We start from the raw sequence: 23,921 nt of genomic DNA on the forward strand, positions 1-23,921 counted from the left end.
CATCTGACATTTCCTCTCCTTCATAGAGGCCTTAAGTGTATTCTTTCCACTTCTCTGCCTTCTCTTCTACATTTAATAGTGAAGTTATCTTGCTCTCTTAGTGATGATGCCTTTGCTTTTAATTTCGTAGAAGTGGTAGTGGTAGTAGGTAGTGGTAGTATATTTGACAAGGTGACAGATTGGACAGCCCTGGCACAGACCACAAACACTTGAATATTGAGCTCATGAAGATAAGTAGTTAATTCTGTAAGAACCATCAGTTACATTAATATTGCACTGTAAGGAAGTTAATTAGAGTGTATTTCATTTCATCTATTGAAGGTTTCGCTTTAGATGTAGTTTTTTATACAAATTTAAGACATTTGCATTAGTAGTAAGTGAAGAATTCAGGTCGTTTATGATACAAATATATTTAGTAATGCCCTGTATACTGGGGGAATTAAAGGTTTAACTTCTGTCTTGTATATCTTTTTTAAAATGCGTAACGTCCATATTGCGCTTACACGAACTGAAGCTTAATTTTTCAGGTATACAAGTTTTGAGCTTTAATGATATTTTAAGTGCATTATGTTACAGCATATGTTAATAGTATACACATATACTAGTGTTCCACATAACGTTAGTGACTCTGTGGCGTCGATAGTTCATATCAACCAGGAAACTTAATATCTGTGAACTCTAAGTGCTCTGTCGAGCCTCCATCTTTAGTTTATAAGTCAGTTCTTTCTTGTACTTCATTCTGTATGGATGCAGTGTCAAGTGTGAATATATATGAGCTATGACATATATGGGAATTAAGTTTTCTATATCCTGATTACCGATCCCATTCCCATAGTAGTGGCTCTGCGTCTTCCACGACGGTGTTTATGCAACAGGTTATAAGCACTATGCAACGACCATGTCAAATGTTTGAAAATGTGGAAGCACAACTACGCTCACCGAATTTCATTGTTTCTTTGGCAATCGTGTATTCATCATTTACACACAGTGATTCGCGTTCTCAACCATCGCCGTGTGCTAACCTCTTTAGTTTTCAATGGTCAACAACTACGCCGTTAGAGCAAAAAATGGACTCAGGCTTCACATCACCAGATTATGCCCATCTGGCAGTGAAATGTGAACTGAAAAATATTTCGAATTGTGTCTCTTCAAATCGAGTGTTTCAAGAACAAAGTGATCTCTATTCGAACACATGTTTAGCCACCCACCGGCTTGCTACATCAGTTACTGTCGGGCTGTGTGCAACACTGCCATTACTGCAAACTACACCGGATCCATTCCATGCACATGGTGTTCCAGTTGTGTCCAATTTACATGGACAATTCAGTGTTTCGCGTAACATCAACCCCTTACCTTGCCTTAGTGGCCCGCCACATGCACTACAGGCATGTTATGCATCAAATAGTATGCCCGTGGATGGCATTCTCAACCCCCGCCCCCCCCCCCCCCCCCTCCTCACTTGCAGGGATCCCCATTTCTGGTCGCTCAGCTGCCTGCTGCTCCCACAGCACCGCTTGTGTCTGCTGCCCCGGTGTCTTGCCCTGTTCTGGAAGCGGGTCGTTCCCATCCAGCACTCATCACTCATGGCCCAGTTTCTGGGCCCCCCTCGTGTGTTGTCCATCCACCAATTTCCATGGTACCATCCCTGCCTGCCTTGCCATGTTTTTGTGACACACAGCCAACTATGCCACCTGCCGCTACTATGGATTCACTTTCCTGGTTTAAATACGGGCCTACTGCGCCGGCCTTCGACTTAACCTCAGTTCAGCCGCTACCCCAGGAGACACCGAAGTCACTGTTGTTACCTCCTCCTGGCTGCCTGCTGAAGTTACCACCCTTATATGAGAACAACCCAGCATAGTGGTTTGCACTCATCGAGCATCTGTTTGAGTTACATCATGCGTCTGACAACAACTCAAAGTTTCTCTGCCTCGTCGCACACCTCCACGACCACTCGGATTTGATTTGTGACTTGCTCCTTTCGCCGCCACTTGCACCAAAATAAGAGTCTGCAAAGAAGAGTATAATGGAACGACTTGCCTGCTCACCACAAGAGTTAATTATCAAGATTCATTACGAGGAGCACCTGGGGGAACACACCCCCTCACAGCTCTGGCGCCGCCTTCGATTGCTCGTGGACGAGCATACCATGCCTGACGCCACACTATGGGCTGTGTGGTCTGCTAGACTACCTACCAATCTACAAATCCATCTGTTACCACACTTGTTCGATTCCATCGGCTCCCGCCTACGCATTGCTGACCAGTTGTATTTGCTGCTGCGGCAACATCAGCCAGTTCATTCCACACCATTCATCGGCACAACCGCCCCCGCATACCGACCTTTGGTCGGCAGAGGCAGGGCTCGCTCCGCCGTCACCTCATCTACTTCTCCTGGCAGCATCGGCTCACTCTCCCTGCCATCTGAGCACTCCACGATCGCCCATGCACCTTACGACCGGTCTATTGGGGACAAGCCGCTCCCGCTGTCACAGTCGCCACCTCCTCCTCACCCTGCTCACCCTTTTTGCTGGTACAACAAAGTGTTTGGTGATGATGCCAAGAAGTGCAGGTTGCCATGCCAACACCCAAACGCCAATCGCAGGAACTAAGAAACACCGAGTCCTGCGGGGAACCTAACAGGTGTCCTCTTACATTACGCTCCGTTCACTCGTCCGCCCGGCCGAGTGGTCCTCTCTATGTGACCGACATTGCGTCAGGTCTAGCTTTTCTGGTCGACACTGGTGCTAACGTGTCGATTATACCTACTTCAATGGCTCCACCCACTTCTTCACAGATGAAGTCTCCTCTATGAACTGTAAACACATCAACGCTACCTACGTCAGGCTCAGTAAAGGTTACGGTGACCCCAATCCTTCTCTACGTTTTCAGTGGACGTTCTACATTGCTGACATTGATGAACCGATCCTCAGTATGGATTTTTTGTCTCATTATGAACTATCTCCGAATGTCGTACAGGGTTCAGTGCTCCACCATCCTACGAACACTTACATACCGGACACCTGCACCTATGACCAACGCGCTGTTTCCAGCACAACATAAAATATCATACACGAGTGCTCCGCCCTCGTGGGCAACATTGTGACCTCCGTTACTGACCTATTGTCAGAATACGACTCAGCGATGCAACTCCACCAGGCCAACAAGAAGCTGAAACAACGTATTGCATCCACTTACAGCGAGCTCGTCGCAGCTCGTACCTCGCTTCTGCAACTGCAGCCCACGGCTCTGCCACCTATACAAGATTGCTCAGCCGAGCCTAGCTCGAACTCTCACCAGGTTAGTCCACAAATTTTAATTGCATGTGACATTCCATTCCCTCCAGCGCGCTCGCCTCATCCAGTCCTGTGTGTTTCAAATAGTGCTGCTAATAACAGTCCCGCGCACATTGCGACCACGCCCACCTCTCGGATAGTTACCACGCATGCTGATAAACATTCCCCCTCTCTCACTCACCGGTCACATGACCCAGTGGCTATTGTGGCCCCATGTACGACCCCAGCGCTTCTCTCACCTGTGCCGGTCGTCCAGTGCTAGGTTAACAGCGGAAAGTTGCCGCCCGTTCCCCTTCGCTCTGCGCTGCGTGTGCACCCACCCCCTCCACCCAAGCGCACGCCATGCTCCCGTAAGAGACATGTGACTTTCCTGCTACCTTTCCCAACTTGCGCTAATGGCTATGCCTCGTCGCTCCCTACTTGTCCGAAGACTTGGCGCCAGGACATTAACCAATCTCATGTGCAGTTCTCAGTTTCTTCCATCACTGTTGGAATGACACAAAAGATAGTTACCACTGTCGGCCCTCCTATTAGGCATAAGGTCCTATGCCTCAACTCTATTAAGTTGCGCGCGGCCCGGCAGCAGATTAATGAACTTTTGGCGGCAGGTGTTCTGCAACCTTCAGACAGCAACTGGTCTTCACCAATCCACCTCGTCCCCAAACAAGACAGATCTTTTCGAATGTACAGTGATCACAGACGCATAAACACTCGTACGGTCATGGACAATTACCCAGTGCTGACCATCAATGTCTTCACTCATATGTTATTGGGCGCTACAATTTTCAATGTTATTGACTGTAAACGCGCCTACCACCAGATTCCCGTGGCGCCAGAAGATATTCCTAAGACGGCAATTATGACGCCATTTGATTTATTCCAATACCACTTCATGCCATTTGGCCTAAAAAATGCAGCACAAATGTGGCAATGTTTCATTGACTCTATCTTGCGACAGTTCGAGTTTTGCTTTGTTTATTAGATGACATTCTCGTTTTCAGCAGCTCAGCAGTGGAACATGAAAATCATCTGTCTGCATTCCTCCAGACCTTGAACTCCAATGGTGTCGAGGTCAACAAAGACAAGTTTCAGTTGCGCCAGGAGTCAGTCTCCTGCCTAGGTTACACCGTCTCTGCTGAGGGAATACAGCCTCCCAAATCTCGTGTGCAGGCTATCACGTCTCTGCCGCCCCTGGCTACTTACAAAGAGCTACGCCATTTCCTCAGCGCCATCAATTACTATCGTCGCCATCTGCCTTCTGCCGCTGCTGTTCAGGCGCCCCTGATGGACGCGCTATCAGGCAAACAAACTTCCGGTATCAAACCCATCTCTTGGACTGCTCCGATGCTAGAGGCCTTCAAGGCTCTGAAGACTTCTTTAGCTCACGCTGTGACACTCGCCCACCCCGCCCCCTCGGTCGAGTTATTCATCACTATGGATGCTGTTGTATTCTCCAACAGTTCATTGAACATAACTTCTTCTACAATACAATAGCTGGCTGTACAATAGATGTAGATGTCCATCGATCTCGCCGGAGATGTGGTTCCTCTCGGTCGGCTGGTACTTTGATCGGCCGTGCAGTACAGCGGCTTCAGTGATATCTTCTTGGAGACTCTGCTATAGCAGTTGCCATTAGCAGTGGACAAAGACTGGTCTTCCTTCGACCGGCTGGGCCTATATAGTGAGCTGGAGCCAGTAGAAACCCGGTGTAGGAATCTGTGGCCGGATATGTCGCGGTGACCTCTGCAAGGAAAGGTTCCTATTAATCGACTGGACTCTTCGGCGTGTTTACCTGATGTCTTTGCCTGTTTGGCTGTTGGTTTGTTTCCCTCATAGCGTGGCTGTTATGCGGTGCTGCCTGCCATTTAGGGGAACCCGATGGCAGACAGTACACACCTTCCTTCCCGGGGGGGGGGGGGGGGGGGGGGGGGAGGGCGACGTCGTCCTGCTCGGACTTGGCGGCCTCATGGAGGAGGCGGTGAAAACTCGCCCCCACAGAGTAGGGCGTGGCGTGGCGGGCCAGACGGGTGGAGCTGCGTCGCAGAAGAGGCAGGGAAGCCAGCTGTGATGGCACCAGGGGCATAGGTTCATCAACGTCCGCAGGATGCTGCCTGGAAAGTGGACTGTGCGGGCGTTGCTGGCTAGGCTGCAACATCGGTGGCGGCGGTGCCAAGGGCATGGGGACATTGTCAACGATGGCGGATGGCGCAGCCGGTCGGGCCGGCGAAGGAGCCAGTGGAGCCTGCAGCCGCTGTGGAGATGACGGCTGTTGCTGCTGGACAGGGCCTGGCACCCCTGCACGCTGACCGTGGGTAGAAGGGAGCACATCCGGGTGACCAGAAGAAGGCAGCGGAGCAGCTTGCCGGAAAGAAGAGTCGGTTAGAAAACCCTGATACCGGCGCTGGAGTTGGATGCGGTGCCAGCGGACCACTGTGTCGGCGATGCGTAGGCTGATGGCCTCGCAGCTGGACGATCACCCCCTGAATCCATCCGGCCCTCGGCCCGAAACCTCATGCCCAGATAAGGGATCCCGGAACAAAGGGAGCCTGTGCAGTCAGAACCCGTTGTTTGGGACCGGGCCAGAGGAGGTGCAAAAGGGTACGAGGTTGCTGGCCATGCAAAAGTTCTGCCGGACTACGGGAGCCGATGGGCGTCGACCGATAGGAACTGAGGAACAACGTCAGCGACTCGTCCAAAGTGTGGGTGGAGGCATACTTTGTCATTTGGGCCTTAAATGTCCAGACGAGGCATTCGGCCTCGCCATTCAATTGCGGGTGAAGGTGCAGAGTGAGGATGTGTTGGATGCCATTGGCAGAACAAAATGTCGCAAATTCCTGGCTCCGGAATTGAGGGCCGTTATTGGCAACAATTATTAGCGGCAACCCTTCCAAGGAAGAAAACTTTCTGGACAGCAGCGAGGATCGCTTCTGAAGTGGTGCTGGTACAATGGATAACGAACGGAAAATGTTAAAAGGCATCGGTGATGAGAAGCCAGGGGCTGGCGAAGTCCAAATGAATGCGATCCCAGGGACCCGCCGGCTTAGGCCAAGAGAGGAAGGTTTGAGGGGGCCGGGACAGTTGTTGGGCGCACGTGGAGCAATTCTGAACCATGTGAGTGACGTCCCTGCTAAGCCCGAACCAAAGGATGTGACGCCGGGCCAACGCCTTGGTGTGAGCGATTCCCCAATGGCCTTGATGTAAGAAACACAAGACTTCGGTCCGTAGATGCTGGGGAATGACCACGCATGGAGTGGACGTAGGGTCGACCCACAATAGGACACCATCCACCGCCGACAGCTGATGGCGGATAGAAAAAAAGAACCGAAGGTGCTGCTGGTCGCAGATGGGGGCACAGCTGGGCCACCCGCACTGAACATAGGAGCGGAAACGGCGCAACAATGGGTCACTCTTGGTCGAAATTGCCACTGTGGAGGCCGTGATGGGAAACCCGTGCAGGGTGTCGTGGATCACTTCATCAACTTGGAACATGAGGACATTCAAAGAGTCAAACGCAGGGTCGGGACCAAGAGGAAGGCAGGAAAGAGCATCCACGTTGGCGTGCTGGGAGGTGGACTTAAAATGCAAGGTGTAATGGAGTTGCAAGAGGAACAGGGCCCATCGATGAAGCCTCTGAGATGTCTTCGTAGGAAGCCGGGCCTCCGGGGAAAACAGGGAGAGGAGGGGCTTGTGGTCAGTGACGATATGAAAGGCCCGTCCATATAAAAAAGGCATGAGTTTGGAACAGGCGAATACAATAACCAATGCCTCCTTTTCAATCTGAGAGTACTTCAGCTGGGTGGCAGTTAGGGCCTTGGATAGAAAAGCCACCGGATGTTCTGTCCCATCCGGAAGCTTGTGGGATAGGACAGCCCCGACCCCATAATCAGAGGCGTCCATAGCCAGGAGCAACGGCAGAGATGGATCATATGGCATCAGGCAGGAGGCCGATTGCAACTGGCATTTGAGGGTGGAAAAGGCCATCTGACAGGCTGGGGACCAACTGAAGGGGAAATTTTTGCAACATAAGTGATATAAGGGGGCCGCCACCTGAGCGGCCGATGGAAGGAACTTCCGGTAATATGATATTTTCCCGAGGAAGGATTTCAGCTGATGGATGTTCTGTGGGGGAAGCAGGTGGTGTATGGCGTTCACATAGGAAAATGAGGGAGAGATGCCTTTATATGAAATAACATGTCCTAAAGAGGAAATAGAAGGCTGAAAGAAGGAACACTTCTCCTTATTGCATTTTAGACCAGCCTGGCAGAGGCGAAGAAACAGCTGACACAAGTTGGTAAGATGGGCTGCAGCAGTAGGGCCCATAACGACAATGTCGTCAAGGTAATTAATGCAACCGGGAGTGTCCTGCAGAAGTTGTTCCAAGAAGCATTGGAAAATGGCTGGGGCGCTAGCCAGGCCAAACATGAGGCGCGTGACTTGGAACAGGCCGGCGGGCATATTCAGAACAGTGAGGGCTTGAGAAGCTTCATCCAAAGGAACCTGGAGGTACGCCTCAGCGAGATCAATTTTGGTAAAGTAACGACCACCAGCCAATTTACGGAAGAGATCATCAGGCCAAGGGAGCGGAAAGTCGTCCACCTGGAGCTGGGGGTTGAAGGTCGCCGAAAAGTCCTCGCAGAGATGGAGACGCCTGCCTGGCTTCTGGACGATGACGAGAAGCGTGGCCCAGGGGCTGAACTGAACAGGCCAGAGCACCCCTTCCTGTTGCAGATGGTCCAATTCATCGCACAGCAGCTGCTGGAGAGTGACGGGGACCTGCCTCACCTGGAAGTATCGAGGGCGGGCTGATGGCCGAAGGTGGAGGGTTGCTGCAAACCTCTTGGTGCACCCAATGCCGGGGGAGAAGAGATCCTGAAATTCGGTGCAGAGAGAGTCAACTTTGGGAAATGGCACCTGTGGAGAAACCAGATGTACATGATCGTCGATTGTGAACCCGAACATTTGGAAAGCATCCAACCCAAACAGATCGGTAGCATCGGAACTGTTGACTACCAGAAAAGAAATCGTACGACTGACAGATTTGTAAGAAACCACCATCGTGAACTGCCAAAACAAAGTGATTTCCTGTCTGTTGTATGTAAGGAGGCATCGAGGAGCCGGTTGAAGGCTTGGCATTCCTAAAACGGTGTAGGTAGTGTAATTGAGCAGGGATACCGCAGCCCCTGTATCGACCTGCATTCGAACTGGTTTACCCAATATGGTGACATCAATATACAGTTTGGGGGACCCCGAAGACACAACTTGGTTGATGTCCATGGACGCCTCGGTGTCGGAGCACCTGGAGATCGGCGCCATGGCAGAGCAACAGACAGTTGCAAGGTGCGCGTCCCGACCACAATGGCGACACATCGCCCAGCGGTCAGGACAATCCTCGCGTTCATGCTGGGAGTAGCGTCCCGAAAAAGATGGAAGGCGCAGGGGTTCCCTGCAGCGGTGTTGCTGGCCTAGCGGCTGCTGCTAGTTGTCTTCCTGGAACGACAGTCTTTTTTTCTTTTCTGTACGCCGAGAAGATGCCAGGGTGTTGTGCTGGGGAGTGCAGTGTTAAGGTGTGTATATGGCCGCGACGTCCTCCTGGACGTCGGAAGTCTCTTCTCGGATGGCTGTGATGTCGGCCCATGTTTCCAATCTGTGGTCAGCTGCTGTGGAAACTTCAAACTTGAATGCAAGTTCTATGATTTGATCTAGTGACGGGTCCTCGAACTTTAAGGTGTTGTGGCGGAAAGCCGCATCTGGGGCTGCTTGGATCAGGTGATCCCGGACCATGTCATCTGTGTTAGCTTCCTGGGATATGTGGGTGACAAAGTTGCACTTCCGAGCGAGACCTTGGAGTTCAGCAGCCCATTGTTGGTACGTCTGATCGGGTTTCTTTCGACTTTGGTGAAATTCCACTCTTTCTGCCATGACGTGATATCTGTGGCGATAGTAGGAGGTGAGACACTCACATAGGGCGGTGAAGGTAAGACTGTCGGGATCACGTGGCTGGAGTTTCGTCAGGAGCATGTACATACGGGAGACATTCCAAGAAAGAAAATAGGCTTTCTGATCATTTTCCTGGGATACCTGATGAATCCGGAAATGTTGACGAATCCTCTTTTCGTATGTTTCCCAATCTTCAGCATCTTCATTGAATGCCAGGAACGCTAGCAGTATCAGTGGACGGTGAAGACTTTGAATTTCGGCAATCAGTTGCTGCTGCAGTATCGCGAACTGTTTAAAAAGTTGATTCAGTACCTGCTGAACTGATAGATTCTGTTGTTGCAGTTGTGGTTGTGCTTGTTGTTGTTGTGGTTCCATCTTCTTTGGATTGTTGAATCCCACCTCATCGCCACTGTTGTATTCTCCAACAGTTTATTGAATGTAACTTCTTCTACAATACAACAGCTGGCTGTACAATAGATGTAGACATCCATTGATCTAGACGGACATGTGGTTCCTCTCGGTTGGCTGGTACTTCGATCAGCGGAGCAGTACAGTGGCTTTGGTGATATCTTCTCGGAGACTCTGCTATAGTGGTTGCCATTAGCAGTGGACGAAGACTGGTCTGCCTTCGACCGGCCGGGCCTATATAGTGAGCTGGAGCCAATAGAAATCTGGCGTAGGAATCCGTGGCCGGATATGTTGCGGCGACCTCTGCAAGGAAAGGTTCCTATTAATTGACTGGAATCTTCGGCGTGTTTACCTGATGTCTTAGCCTGTTTGGCTGTTGGTTTGTTTCCCTCATAGCATGGCTGTTATGCGGTGCTACCTGCCATTTAGGGGAACCCGATGGCAGACAGTACAGATGCCAGCAACACCGTGGTGGGGGGAGTGTTGCAACAACGCAAGGGTGACACAGTTTCTCCCTTTCATTTCTTTTCCAAGAAACTGTCTACGGATCAGAGAAAATATTCGGCATTTGATAGAGAGCTCCTTGCTGTTTAGGAGGCAATCAAACATTTCCACCCCGACGTTGAGGGACGTTCGTATTTCGTCCTCACCGATCACAAACCACTGGCAGAAGCGTTCTGCAACCCACCTGAGGACCCACTCCCTCAACGTTACCGCCACTTTGACCTGGTTTCTCAGTTCACAAAGGACACCCGTTACATCAAGGGTGCAGATAGCGTCACTGCGGATTTCTTCTCATGGATTAGTGCTGTTTCCCACAACGTTGATCTTCCCAGTCTGGCCTCCCTCCAAGCTTCTGACGAAGATTCTCAGGCTCTCCTATGAGACCCACAAACATCACTTGTTTTAACAAAGGCTAAATTTCGTGCCATTTACAATGAGGTGTGCTGTGATTCTTTGACCGGCACCCTACACCCTTTGCTCCCACCTGGGCTGCGCCGACAGGTTTTCGTTGCCCAGCATAACCTAGCCCACCTGGGCATTCGAGCCACCACATGTCTCAAATCAGAATGTTTTGTTTGGAATAATAACAAATGGGACTGTCAAACCTGGGCACACAGCTGCATCACTTGCCAATGCAACAAGGTCAGCTGCCACTCCTCCACACCTCTGGGCAAGTTTGACATTCCTGCAGGACGATTCTGTCATGTACATATTGATCTGATTGGGCCTCTTCCTCCTTCGGAAGGCCATAGATATATCTTATCAACTATTGACCATTTGTCTTGCTGGGTTGAGGCTGTCCCTCTCCCTAACATTGCTGCCGAGGTGGTAGCCAAGGCTTTCATTGGCTCGTGGATCGCTCATTTCGGGTGCCCGACCACTATCACCATCGATCAGGGTCGACAGTTTGAATCCTCCCTTTTCACCATCCTCTGCAATATCTGCGGTATTAAAAAAATACACACTACTGCCTATCACCCACAAAGCAATGAGTTGGTGGAGAGATGGCACCGCACCCTCAAGACGGCCCTTCGATGCCATGATTGTCTCTGGTCGGAAGCTCTTCTGTGGGTTCTACTTGGTCTATGCTCGACCTATAAACCTGACCTACAGGGGACTATATCAGAACTTGTTTTTGGCGAGAATCTGGTCCTACCAGGGGAACTTATTATTTCCCAGGTTAGCGAGGATCTTCCCCACTCACCAGACTTCATTTGCCGGATGCGCGCGTATTTTCAACAAACGCGTTTGCACCCGCCCATCAGTCAAGCACCGCCCAAGACTTATGTTCCCACTACACTCTCTGACTGCTCCCATGTCAAGCTGTGTGTTGATGCAGTTAGGCAGCCTCTTCAACCTCCTTATCTTGGCCCCTACAAGGTCCTGTGGTGAGAGGACACAACTTTTGATATCATGATAAATGACCGCACACAGACAGTTTCTCGGTGTTGCTTGAAACTGGCTTTCATTGACCCTGATGGTCTCACTCTGCCACAGTCGTATTCTGCAGATGATCCATCCTTGATTGAGAATGAAGATGTGCTCCCATCAACCTCACCACACGCCTCTTCCGCCAAAGACTGTTCGCCACCATTTGCTGGTTTCCCGACGTTGCCCCCTGTTCCACCCTGCACAGGTTTTGTGCACTCACCTCCAACGTCGGAGAAACACAAACCTACTATCAGTTTGTCCTGCAGTGTGCCACCGCACCGAGTGAACGATGTTTCTACAGTGACGATCGATGAGTGAGTGCTCTTTCTTTTGACAGATACCGACATCCCGCCATCGGACGGTCCCTTACACATCAACATTTCATGCAACCTCACACTCCCGCATGAGTGTGACTAAGCATCTCTACATGCTTTCATTTCTATGGATGGCTTGATTCACTTATGGGCCACACATGCCTCCACCATGCTGTCGACCGCCCCACCCGTTTAGTCCCGGGCTGGCTGCCCTCTCATCTGGCCACGGTGGCTGACTGACTATGTAGTGGACCTGCCTCTCACCGCTCCGTGTGCACAACCCACATGGTTCAAGACAGAAGTACCTGTGGTGCGCCTGCCTATGCGCACGATTTCCACTGACGTTGACGCCCTCATCCTTGGACATCTGTAGTACTCCATACTATGAGGGGGGGGGGGGGGGGGGGCGGCTGTGTGATGTCGATAGTTAGTGCTCTGTCGAGCCTCCATCTTAACTTTACTTTAGTCAGTTCTTTGTTATACTTCATTCTGTATGGACACACAGTGTCAAGTGTAAATATATACAAGCTATGACATATATGGGAATTAAGTTTTCTATATCCTGATTACTGATCCCGTTCCCATAACTCTTATGATCTTCATAGAATTTTATTGTTATTGTCTAGATAAATTTTGTAAAAAGGTTGTAAACAACTAAGAGCAAAAAGTGTCTGAGCTGCCATAGGAAAGGTACTTCTTGGCTTCTATGCAGCTGTTGTGACAGATGGTTACATTTGGGGGGGGGGGGTGTAGTGGCATGGGAGTTGGGGAAGTAGATGGATATCTTCCATGGTATTGTGAAGTATGTTCAGAGCATAGGAAAATAGATGAACAGGAAGGAAAGATTACAGCTGTTAAGGCTGAACTGGATAGTGCTAGGGAGGAACTGATGAGGTTAGGGGGGCAGAAGGGTGAATATGAGTGGGAAGTGGTAACAAGGAACAGGGGCCACAGAAAGAGAATAGTATTGGACAGTTTCATCATTTGCACAAACGACAGATTTGCCTCGCCACCTCATATAAGTAAGGAAGAGGCTCAGGTGGATGTAAGTGTAGTTAACACTCAACAGAATTATTTAGGAATAAAGGACAACTCACTGGAAGTCAGAAGTGCTGCATCATCAATGGGTACACAAATAAAAGGTACAAAGCTAGGCTAGCTTTCAGGGAGTGTGCTCCCTGCCGCCGTTGGATAAGCAGCTGCAGCAGCAAGTCGTATACTCCTAGCTCACTCATTTGTTACATAGTTTAATTCTTAATTTCTTTGCGTGTTTTCGGTACTTGCATTGTTTAATTCATAAATTTCGGGCGTATTATAGTATTTGAGAGTTGTAGCATCACATTTTAGTACCTGAATAGTGTAGAATCGCGTAGTCTCCTTCCACCGCCGAGCAGTGTGTCAGCAGTGCGCAAGTAGCAGCATTACTGCATTTACTAGGCAATCTTGTATTTTAATAACCATTTAAATTTTGTGTCGATTTGTTTGCGGTCTCTGTAGATTAGTTCAGACGTTCTTTGCACAACAGTTTTTAGCATGGATAGGGACTGCAACTGCTGTGTTCGGATGAAGGCTGAGTTGGCATCCCTTCGCTCCCAGCTTCAGGCAGTGTTGGCTTCGGTCACACAGCTTGAGGCTGTTGCCAATGGGCATCACTGTGGGGGTCCAGATGGGGGTTTGTCGGGGATGGCCAGCTCGTCCCACGCATCCCCCGATCAGACTACGACTGTAGTTGCCCGGGATACTGCCCGCATTGAGGCTGATCCCTCACCTGTGGTAGAGTGGGAGGTCGTCTCAAGGCGTGGCAGGGGGCAAAAGACATTCCAGAGGGCTGAACCGGTTTCAGGCTCTGTCTCAGGCTGATACTGATCTTTGGCCTGACATGGCTGCTTGTCCTGTTCCAGAGGTTGCCCCTCAGTCTGCAAGATCCGGGCGGTCGCAGAGGGTGGGCTTACTGGTAGTTGGGAGCTCCAACGTCAGGCGCGTAATGGGGCCCCTTAGTGATATGGCAGCAAGAGAGGGGAAGAAAATCAATGTGCACTCCTTGTGCATACCGGGGGGAGTCATTCCAGATGTGGAAAGGGTCCTTCTGGATGCCATGAAGGGTACAGGGTGCACCCATCTGCAGGTGGTCACTCATGTCGGCACCAATGATGTGTGTCGCTATGGATCGGAGGAAATTCTCTCTGGCTTCCGGCGGCTATCTGATTTGGTGGAGACTGCCAGTCTCGCTAGCAGGATGAAAGCAGAGCTCACCATCTGCAGCATCGTCGACAGGACTGACTGCGGACCTTTGGTACAGAGCCGAGTGGAGGGTCTGAATCAGAGGCTGAGACGGTTCTGCGACCGTGTGGGCTGCAGATTCCTCGACTTGCGCCATAGGGTGGTGGGGTTTTGGGTTCCGCTGGATAGGTCAGGAGTCCACTACACGCAACAAGCAGCTACACGGGTAGCAGGGGTTGTGTGGCGTGGGCTGGGCGGTTTTTTAGGTTAGATGGCCTCGGGCAAGTACAGAAAGGGCAACAGCGTCAACGGGTGCGGGGCAAAGTCAGGACATGCAGTGACCAAGCAGCAATCGGTATTGTAATTGTAAACTGTCGAAGCTGCGTTGGTAAAGTACCGGAACTTCAAGCGCTGATAGAAAGCACCGAAGCTGAAATCGTTATAGGTACAGAAAGCTGGCTGAAGCCAGAGATAAATTCTGCCGAAATTTTTACAAAGGTACAGACGGTGTTTAGAAAGTGTTAGTAGTAGTTTATCCTGTAGTGAAGTGGAAGTGGATAGTTCCTGTGAATTATTATGGGTGGAGGTTACACTCAACAACCGAGCTAGGTTAATAATTGGCTCCTTTTACCGACCTCCCGACTCAACAGCATTAGTGGCAGAACAACTGAGAGAAAACTTGGAATACATTTCACATAAATTTTCTCAGCATGTTATAGTCTTAGGTGGAGATTTCAATTTACCAGATATAGACTGGGACACTCAGATGTTTAGGACGGGTGGTAGGGACAGAGCATCGAGTGACATTATACTGAGTGCACTATCCGAAAATTACCTCGAGCAATTAAGCAGAGAACCGAGATAACATCTTGGACCTACTGATAACAAACAGACCCGAACTTATCGACTCTGTAAGCACAGAACAGGGAATCAGTGATCATAAGGCCATTGCAGCATCCCTGAATATGGAAGTAAATAGGAATATAAAATAAGGGAGGAAGGTTTATCTGTTTAGCAAGAGTAATAGAAGGCAGATTTCAGACTATCTAACAGATCAAAACGAAAATGTCTGTTCCGGCACTGACAGTGTTGAGTGTTTATGGAGAAAGTTCAAGGCCATCGTAAAATGCGTTTTAGACAGGTACGTGCCGAGTAAAACTGTGAGGGACGGGAAAAACCCATCGTGGTTCAACAACAAACATAGGAAATTACTGCGAAATCAAAGAGAGCTTCACTGCAAGTTTAAACGCAGCCCAAACCTCTCAGACAAACAGAAGCTAAACGATGTCAAAGTTAGCATAAGGAGGGCTATGCGTGAAGCGTTCAGTGAATTCGAAAGTAAAATTCTATGTACCGACTTGACAGAAAATCCTAGGAAGTTCTGGTCTTACGTTAAATTAGTAAGTGGCTCGAAACTGCATATCCAGACACTCCGGGATGATGAAGGCATTGAAACAGAGGATGACACGCATAAAGCTGAAATACTAAACACCTTTTTCCAAAGCTGTTTCACAGAGGAAGACCACACTGCAGTTCCTACTCTAAATCCTCGCACAAACGAAAAAATGGCTGACATCGAAATAAGTGTCCAAGGAATAGAAAAGCAACTGGAATCACTCAACAGAGGAAAGTCCACTGGACCTGATGGAATACCAATTCCATTCTACACAGAGTACGCGAAAGGACTTGCCCCCCTTCTAACAGCCATGTACCGCAAGTCTCTAGAGGAACGGAAGGTTCCAAATGATTGGGAAAGAGCACAGGTAGTCCCAGTCTTCAAGAAGGGTTGTCGAGCGGATGCGCAAAACTATAGACCTATATCTCTGACGTTGATCTGTTGTAGAATTTTAGAACATGTTTTTTGCTCGAGTATCATGTCATTTTTGGAAACCCAGAATCTACTATGTAGGAATCAACATGGATTCCAGAAACAGCACTCGTGTGAGACCCAACTCGCTTTATTTGTTCATGAGACCCAGAAAATATTAGATACAGGCTCCCAGGTAGATGCTATTTTTCTTGACTTCCGGAAAGCGTTCGATACAGTTCCGCACTGTTGCCTGATAAACAAAATAAGAACCTATGGAATATCAGACCAGCTGTGTGGCTGGATTGAAGAGTTTTTAGCAAACAGAACACAGCATGTTGTTATCAATGGAGAGACGTCTACAGACATTAAAGTAACCTCTGGCATGCCACAGGGGAGTGTTATGGGACCATTGCTTTTCACAATATATATAAATGACCTAGTAGATAGTGTCGGAAGTTCCATGCGGCTTTTTGCGGATGATGCTGTAGTATACAGAGAAGTTGCAGCATTAGAAAATTGTAGTGAAATGCAGGAAGATCTGCAATGGATAGGCACTTGGTGCAGGGAGTGACAACTGACCCTTAACATAGACAAATGTAATGTACTGCGAATACATAGAAAGAAGGATCCTTTATTGTATGATTATATGATAGCGGAACAAACACTGGTAGCAGTTACTTCTGTAAAATATCTGGGAGTGTGCGTGTGGAACAATTTGAAGTGGAATGATCATATAAAATTAATTGTTGGTAAGGCGGGTACCAGGTTGAGATTCATTGGGAGAGTCCTTTAGAAAATGTAGTCCATCAACGAAGGAGGTGGCTTACAAAACACTCGTTCGACCTATACTTGAGTATTGCGCATCAGTGTGGGATCCGTACCAGATTGGGTTGACAGAGGAGATAGAGAAGATCCAAAGAAGAGCGGCGTGTTTTGTCACAGGGTTATTTGGTAAGCGTGATAGTGTTACGGAGATGTTTAACAAACTCAAGTGGCAGACTCTGCAAGAGAGGCACTCTGCATCGCGGTGTAGCTTGCTCGCCAGGTTTCGAGAGGATGCGTTTCTGGATGAGCTATCGAATATATTGCTTCCCCCTACTTATACCTCCTGAGGAGATCACGAATGTAAAATTAGAGAGATTAGAGCGTGCACGGAGGCTTTCAGACAGTCGTTCTTCCCGCGAACCATACGCGACTGGAACAGGAAAGGGAGGTAATGACAGTGGCACATAAAGTGCCCTCCGCCACACACCGTTGGGTGGCTTGCGGAGTATAAATGTAGATGTAGATGTAGATCTAGAATGCATTTCCTTTTTCCACAGGGGTATGACACCTTTGGTAGTGAATTGGGGGTGAAAGAGGCATAGGGATTGACTAGGATGTTGCAGAGATTGGGTGGGTGGTGGAACACCACTTTGGAAATTTGTTGGCTAGGATGTTCCTCATTTCAGGGCATGATTATAGATAATCAAATTTATGATGTAGGACGCGGTTCAGTCATTCCAGTCCAGGGTGGTATTGGGTGACAAGGGTGTGCTTCTTTGTGGTTCCTGGGATGGATGTGAGCATCTGGTGTGTGTGAGGATATGACACGGAAAATCAGTTTATAATTAGGTGTGGAGGATATTGCCTGTCTGCAGAGGCCTTTGTGAGGTCTTCAGTACACTGGGCGAGGGAGTTCTCATCACTGCAGATGCATCTATCCCGGGTGGTCAGGCTATATGGGAGGGATTTTTTGGTAGGAAAGGGGTGGCAGCTGTCAAGATGCAGGTGATGTTGCTGATTGGTGGGTTTGCTATGGACCAAGGTTTAGATGGAGCCATCTGAGAGGAGGAGATTGACATCTAGGAAGATGGCACATTGCATGGAGGAGGACCAGGTGAAGTGGATGGGAGAGAAGATGTCAAGGTTGTGTAGGAAGGCGGATAAGGTGTCCTAGCCTTGGGTCAAGATTATGAAGATGTCATCAATAAACATGAACCAGACCAAGGGTTTGGGGTTTTGGGATGGTAGGAATGTTTCCTCTAGATGGCCCATGAAGAAGTTGGTGTAACTGATGTTTATGATCTATTACATCCTCCAAACCCCCTACCAACACTCCATGAAATGCAGAGCCCAAACAATCCCAAAACACTGTTGTTAACTTCTCCACCAAAATCCTCAGACCCACAGAAGTTTCAGTCCTATCAAAAGGCCTCGCATTCAGACCTACTCCCAGGTTTAACCATGTTAGACTTGTCAAAGACCTACTCTCACTCTCCTGTTCCCTATTTCTTTGCAACAAAGTCCTCCAACCAAAGCCTATCCAATCCCAACATCAAACCCTGTGTGTCCCAATTCATACCACATCCAACCATAACCCTTCCACACTCCCACCTAACCTCCCCTTATCATCTTCTGGGAATCACTAACTTCCAACCTGGCGTCACCATCATTCGTGAGGTTCCTCCCTAAGAACAGTAACCTTTCAACAAAAGGAAGGACTACCATACACGACCTAAAAATGGATCCTGACCTTATCATCCTCCCGGGAGACCAAGGTTCCACCACTGGTGTGATGAATTGGAGAGACTACCTGGCAGAGGACCTCTGCCAGTTGCCCTACATCTCCACCTACAAGCTCTGTCAGAGTGACCCTGTCCCCAACCACCTCCTACACTGGCTCTCCGCAATCCCCAGACCCTTACCTCCAAGATCCCTACTCATACTGTTGATGCAACTTCCCTATAAACCAACATCCCTCACACCCATGGCCTTGCCCCGATTGAAGATTGAACCTACCTCTCCCAATGCCCTGCAGATTCCAAACCCACCACTTCATTCCTTGTACACCTAAGCAACTACTTCATCTGTGAAAGGAAGGTATACAAACAAATTCATGACACTGACATGGCCACCTGCATGGCAACCTCCTATGCCAACCTCTTCATGGACCAGCTAAAGGAAACATACCTAGCTTCCCAAAACACAAAACCCCTGGTCTGGTTTTGGTTTATTGAGGACATCTTTATAATCTGGACCCAAGGCTAGGACACCTTATCCTCATTCTTACACAACCTCAACACCTTCTCTCCCATCCACTTCACTTGATCTTCCTTTCTAGATGTCCACCACCTCCTCCTCTCAGATGGCTCCACCCACATCTCTGCCCACATCAAACCCACCAATCAGCAACAGTCCCAAGACTTTGACAGCTACCGCCCCTTCCACACCCAAAAAATCCCACCCATACAGCTTGGCCACCTGTGGTAGATGCATCTGCAGTGATGAGAACTCCCTCACCCAGTAAGCTACAGCCCTCACAAAGGCCTTCACAGATAGAAAATACCCTCCAGACCTAATTCACAAACCGATTTCCCATGCCATATCCTCACACACACCTGATCCTCACATCCATCCCAAGAACCAACACAAAGAAGAGCCTCTCCCCCCATCCCCCTCCATATCCAATACCAACCCGGACTGGAATGACTATACCGTGTCCTTCATCAGGGTTTTGATTATCTGTTATCACACCCTGAAAAGAGGAACATCTTACTGAAGATACTTCCAACCCCTCCCAAAGTGGTGTTCCACCACCCATGCAACCTCCACAATATTCTAGTTCATCCATATGCCACTCTAACACCCACTTTCCTGCCACAGGGATCATACACTGTAGAAGACCTGCCCAATCCATCCACTGACCAGCGGTGTTTTGTGCTTTTTGTGGCAAAATAACGATTTAACAAGCTTGTGGAAATGTTTGCTCACTGTGTTTTTTAGAGTTTTCTGTGTGTTGCACTCATTTAGCAAATTTCGTGCGTTTTCAGCTGACATTTCTTATTGTTTATAATGAAATATTTCAGTAAAATTTTCATTCAGTGTTTTAACTTTGTCACTGTTCCAGTGGCTGCTTGAATTTTTGATTTTAGCTAATAATTTTGTGAAGTTTTGTTGGTACTGGTATTAGCTGTGTTGTAGTAGTATTAATACAAGTAGTTGATTTCTTAGTAGACAGAGAATTTTGAGACCACTATTGTTAATTCTATACATAGTTCTACTGGTGTAACTGAACTTAGGTAACGTAGATGTATAGTTTGTTTTTCAGTAACTGTAAAATTTTACCATGAGTGAAAAGTGTGGGCTCTGTCATAGGTTTGTGAGTAGTGAATTACAGTGTGGGATTTGTTGAAAATATTTTCATTGGCCGGGGAAGGGGGGGGGGGGGGTACAGTGGGTAAGCCAGTGGGCATTCTAGCAAGATCCTCTCCTGAGAATGCAGAATCTTTAGTAGAAATAAGTTGATAGAGGAGCAGGAGTGTAAGATCTGTGCCCTTCAGGTGGAGTTACAATTCACAAAGGAGGACCTAGATAGGTTGAGGAGGGTAAAGGGTGGTGGGGAATGGGAAATGGCAGTTGGCAAGAAGAAAGCTATGAGGAAGAGGTATGCAGACAGTTATACTTTGCATATATGCAATAATTTGACCAACTGTCAGAGTTGAGTGGAGAGGATCGGCCTTATCTTAATGTGGCTGCTAGGCGTGTTAACATGGGGCTGGAGAGGGTGCTGATGGTAGAGGGCATGGGTCATATTTCAGTGGTGCCAGCTGGGTCTATCAGTAGATCAGGTTTCACTAGGCATGGCCTACACCTCAGTAGGTATGGGAAGGGGAGGCTGGCAAAGCTTATAGATAATGGTGTAACGGGTGGTGGTGGGATCACTATAATGGAAAAATTCCTGTAGTAGTTGGTGATAGAGGTACACCTTTTATAGATTGAAGTCAGCTGATAGGTATACCTGCTTAAAGGAAGTCCCTCTAACTAAGGGGTCACCTTCAGAGGATGTCATGTTTCCAAGCAGAGAAGGAATTAGCATATTTCATCAAAATATAAGAGGCATTAGAGATAAAAATAGTGAACTGCTTATAGACGTTGACTCTGAAATTATTGGTATATCGGAGCACCACTTAAATAATTTGAATAATCTGACAATTCGGAGGCTTCCTTTACCAGGATACAGATTAGCAGCCTGTTTTTCAATGAGTTCTCTGTGGGGTGGGGGAATGGCTATGTACGTAAAAAAACAGTATTCCAATTGAGTCCACAGACGTATGACGGCACTGCACTGAATGGATATTTGAACGTTGTGCAGGGGCAGTTGAATTTAGTGAAACTAAACTTCTAATTGTAGTTTTTTTATAGGTGCTCTAACTCTGACTTCAGAGCATTTCTGCTCAAGCTAGAGAGGGCTCTTGATTCACTTTTTAGGAAGTACCAGAAATTGGTTATATATGGTGTCTTCAGTATAAATTTTGTGTGTGATGGTGCAAGAAAGAGAATGTTGAAAGACCTCCTAAATTCATATGATCTGATGCAAATTGTGTTTTTTCTGACTAGGGTGTAGGGGAACAGTAGCATAGCCACAGACAATATTTTTATTCATTCTTCATTACTGGGTGGGCATTCTGTTAGTAAAAGTGTGAATGACCTTTCAGACCATGATGCACAAATTTTAACACTAAAAGGCTTTTGAACTCAAACAAATGTCACATGTAATTACAAACTACACTCCTGGAAATTGAAATAAGAACACCGTGAATTCATTGTCCCAGGAAGGGGAAACTTTATTGACACATTCCTGGGGTCAGATACATCACATGATCACACTGACAGAACCACAGGCACATAGACACAGGCAACAGAGCATGCACAATGTCGGCACTAGTACAGTGTATATCCACCTTTCGCAGCAATGCAGGCTGCTATTCTCCCATGGAGACGATCGTAAAGATGCTGGATGTAGTCCTGTGGAACGGCTTGCCATGCCATTTCCACCTGGCGCCTCAGTTGGACCAGCGTTCGTGCTGGACGTGCAGACCGCATGAGACGACGCTTCATCCAGTCCCAAACATGCTCAATGGGGGACAGATCTGGAGATCTTGCTGGCCAGGGTAGTTGACTTACACCTTCTAGAGCACGTTGGGTGGCACGGGATACATGCGGACGTGCATTGTCCTGTTGGAACAGCAAGTTCCCTTGCTGGTGTAGGAATGGTAGAACGATGGGTTCGATGATGGTTTGGATGTACCGTGCACTATTCAGTGTCCCCTCGACAATCACCAGTGGTGTACGGCCAGTGTAGGAGATCGCTCCCCACACCATGATGCCGGGTGTTGGCCTTTGTGCCTCGGTCGTATGCAGTCCTGATTGTGGCGCTCACCTGCACGGCGCCAAACATGCATACGACCATCATTGGCACCAAGGCAGAAGCGACTCTCATCGCTGAAGATGACACGTCTCCATTCGTCCCTCCATTCACACCTGTCGCGACACCACTGGAGGCAGGCTGCACGATGTTGGGGCGTGAGCGGAAGACGGCCTAACGGTGTGTGGGACCGTAGCCCAGCTTCATGGAGATGGTTGCGAATGGTCCTCGCCGATACCCCAGGAGCAACAGTGTCCCTAATTTGCTGGGAAGTGGCGGTGCGGTCCCCTACGGCACTGCGTAGGATCCTACGGTCTTGGCGTGCATCCGTGCGTTGCTGCGGGCCGGTCCCAGGTCGACGGGCACGTGCACCTTCCGCCGACCACTGGCGACAACATCGATGTACTGTGGAGACCTCACGCCCCACGTGTTGAGCAATTTGGCGGTACGTCCACCCGGCCTCCCGCATGCCCACTATACGCCCTCGCTCAAAGTCCGTCAACTGCACATACGGTTCACGTCCACGCTGTCGCGGCATGCTACCAGTGTTAAAGACTGCGATGGAGCTCCGTATGCCATGGCAAACTGGCTGACACTGACGGCGGCGGTGCACAAATGCTGCGCAGCTAGCGCCATTCGACGGCCAACACCGCGGTTCCTGGTGTGTCCGCTGTGCCGTGCGTGTGATCATTGCTTGTACAGCCCTCTCGCAGTGTCCGGAGCAAGTATGGTGGGTCTGATACACCAGTGTCAATGTGTTCTTTTTTCCATTTCCAGGAGTGTATGTAGGAAAGTTAATCCAACAGCAATATAGAGTTTTTTAAACCCTGTCAAGGAGCAAGAGTGGCAGGATGTTTATAGTGCTGATAACATAGATGATAAATAGAATGCTTTCCTTAATACATTTCTCATGCTCTTTGAGAGCTGCTTTCCATTATAACATTCTAAATGGGGTACTAGCAGTAGTAGTTAGCCTGGGTGGCTGACTAGTGGGAGAAGGATATCATGTAGAACAAGGAGGGAATTATATAAAAATGTTAGAAGCAGTCACAATCAAGCTGCATTAGCCCATTACAGACAATATTGTAAGGTGCTTAAAAATGTTATTTGGAAAGCAAAGAGTATGTGGTATGCAAATAAAATGGCTAATTCACAGGATAAAATTAAAAATGTATGTTCAGTTGTGAAGGAAGTGTCTGGTCAGCAGCACAAGGTCAATGATATAAAGTCAGTTTTTAGTAAAAATATTTCTATTACAGATAAATCAGATACATGTACAGTAGTTAACAATCATTTTCTGAGCATTTATGGTGAAGTTAATAAAAATTTAGTCTCTACAGGAAATCATGTAACTTTCTTGGCAAATTCCTTACTGTGGTTGATGTCTGAAATACTCCTCTGTGATACAGACAAGAGGGAGATTGAGTCAATAATTAAAACATTGAAGTCTAAGGACTCTCATGGTTATGATGGAGTGCCTAGCAGAATATTAAAGTACTGCGCTGCACCTGTTAGCCCTGTATTTAGCCATATTTGTAATTTTTCTTATAGGAATGGTCAGTTTCCTGAATGATTAAAGTAGTAGTAAAGCCACTTTATAAAAAGGGAGAAAGGGATAATGTAGACAATTTTAGACCTGTTTCTATACCATCAGTGTTTGCTAAAGTAATTGAAAAGGCTGTGTATGTAAGGATAATTGATCATTTTATATCACATGATTTGCTATCAAATACAAAGTTAAGCTTTAGAAGTCACTTAACAACTGAAAATGCTATATTCTCTTTTCTCTGTGAGGTACTGGATGAGTTAAACAAA

The sequence above is a fragment of the Schistocerca cancellata genome, chromosome 2 (assembly GCF_023864275.1).
Source record: "Schistocerca cancellata isolate TAMUIC-IGC-003103 chromosome 2, iqSchCanc2.1, whole genome shotgun sequence".
Taxonomy (NCBI): Eukaryota; Metazoa; Arthropoda; class Insecta; order Orthoptera; family Acrididae; genus Schistocerca; species Schistocerca cancellata.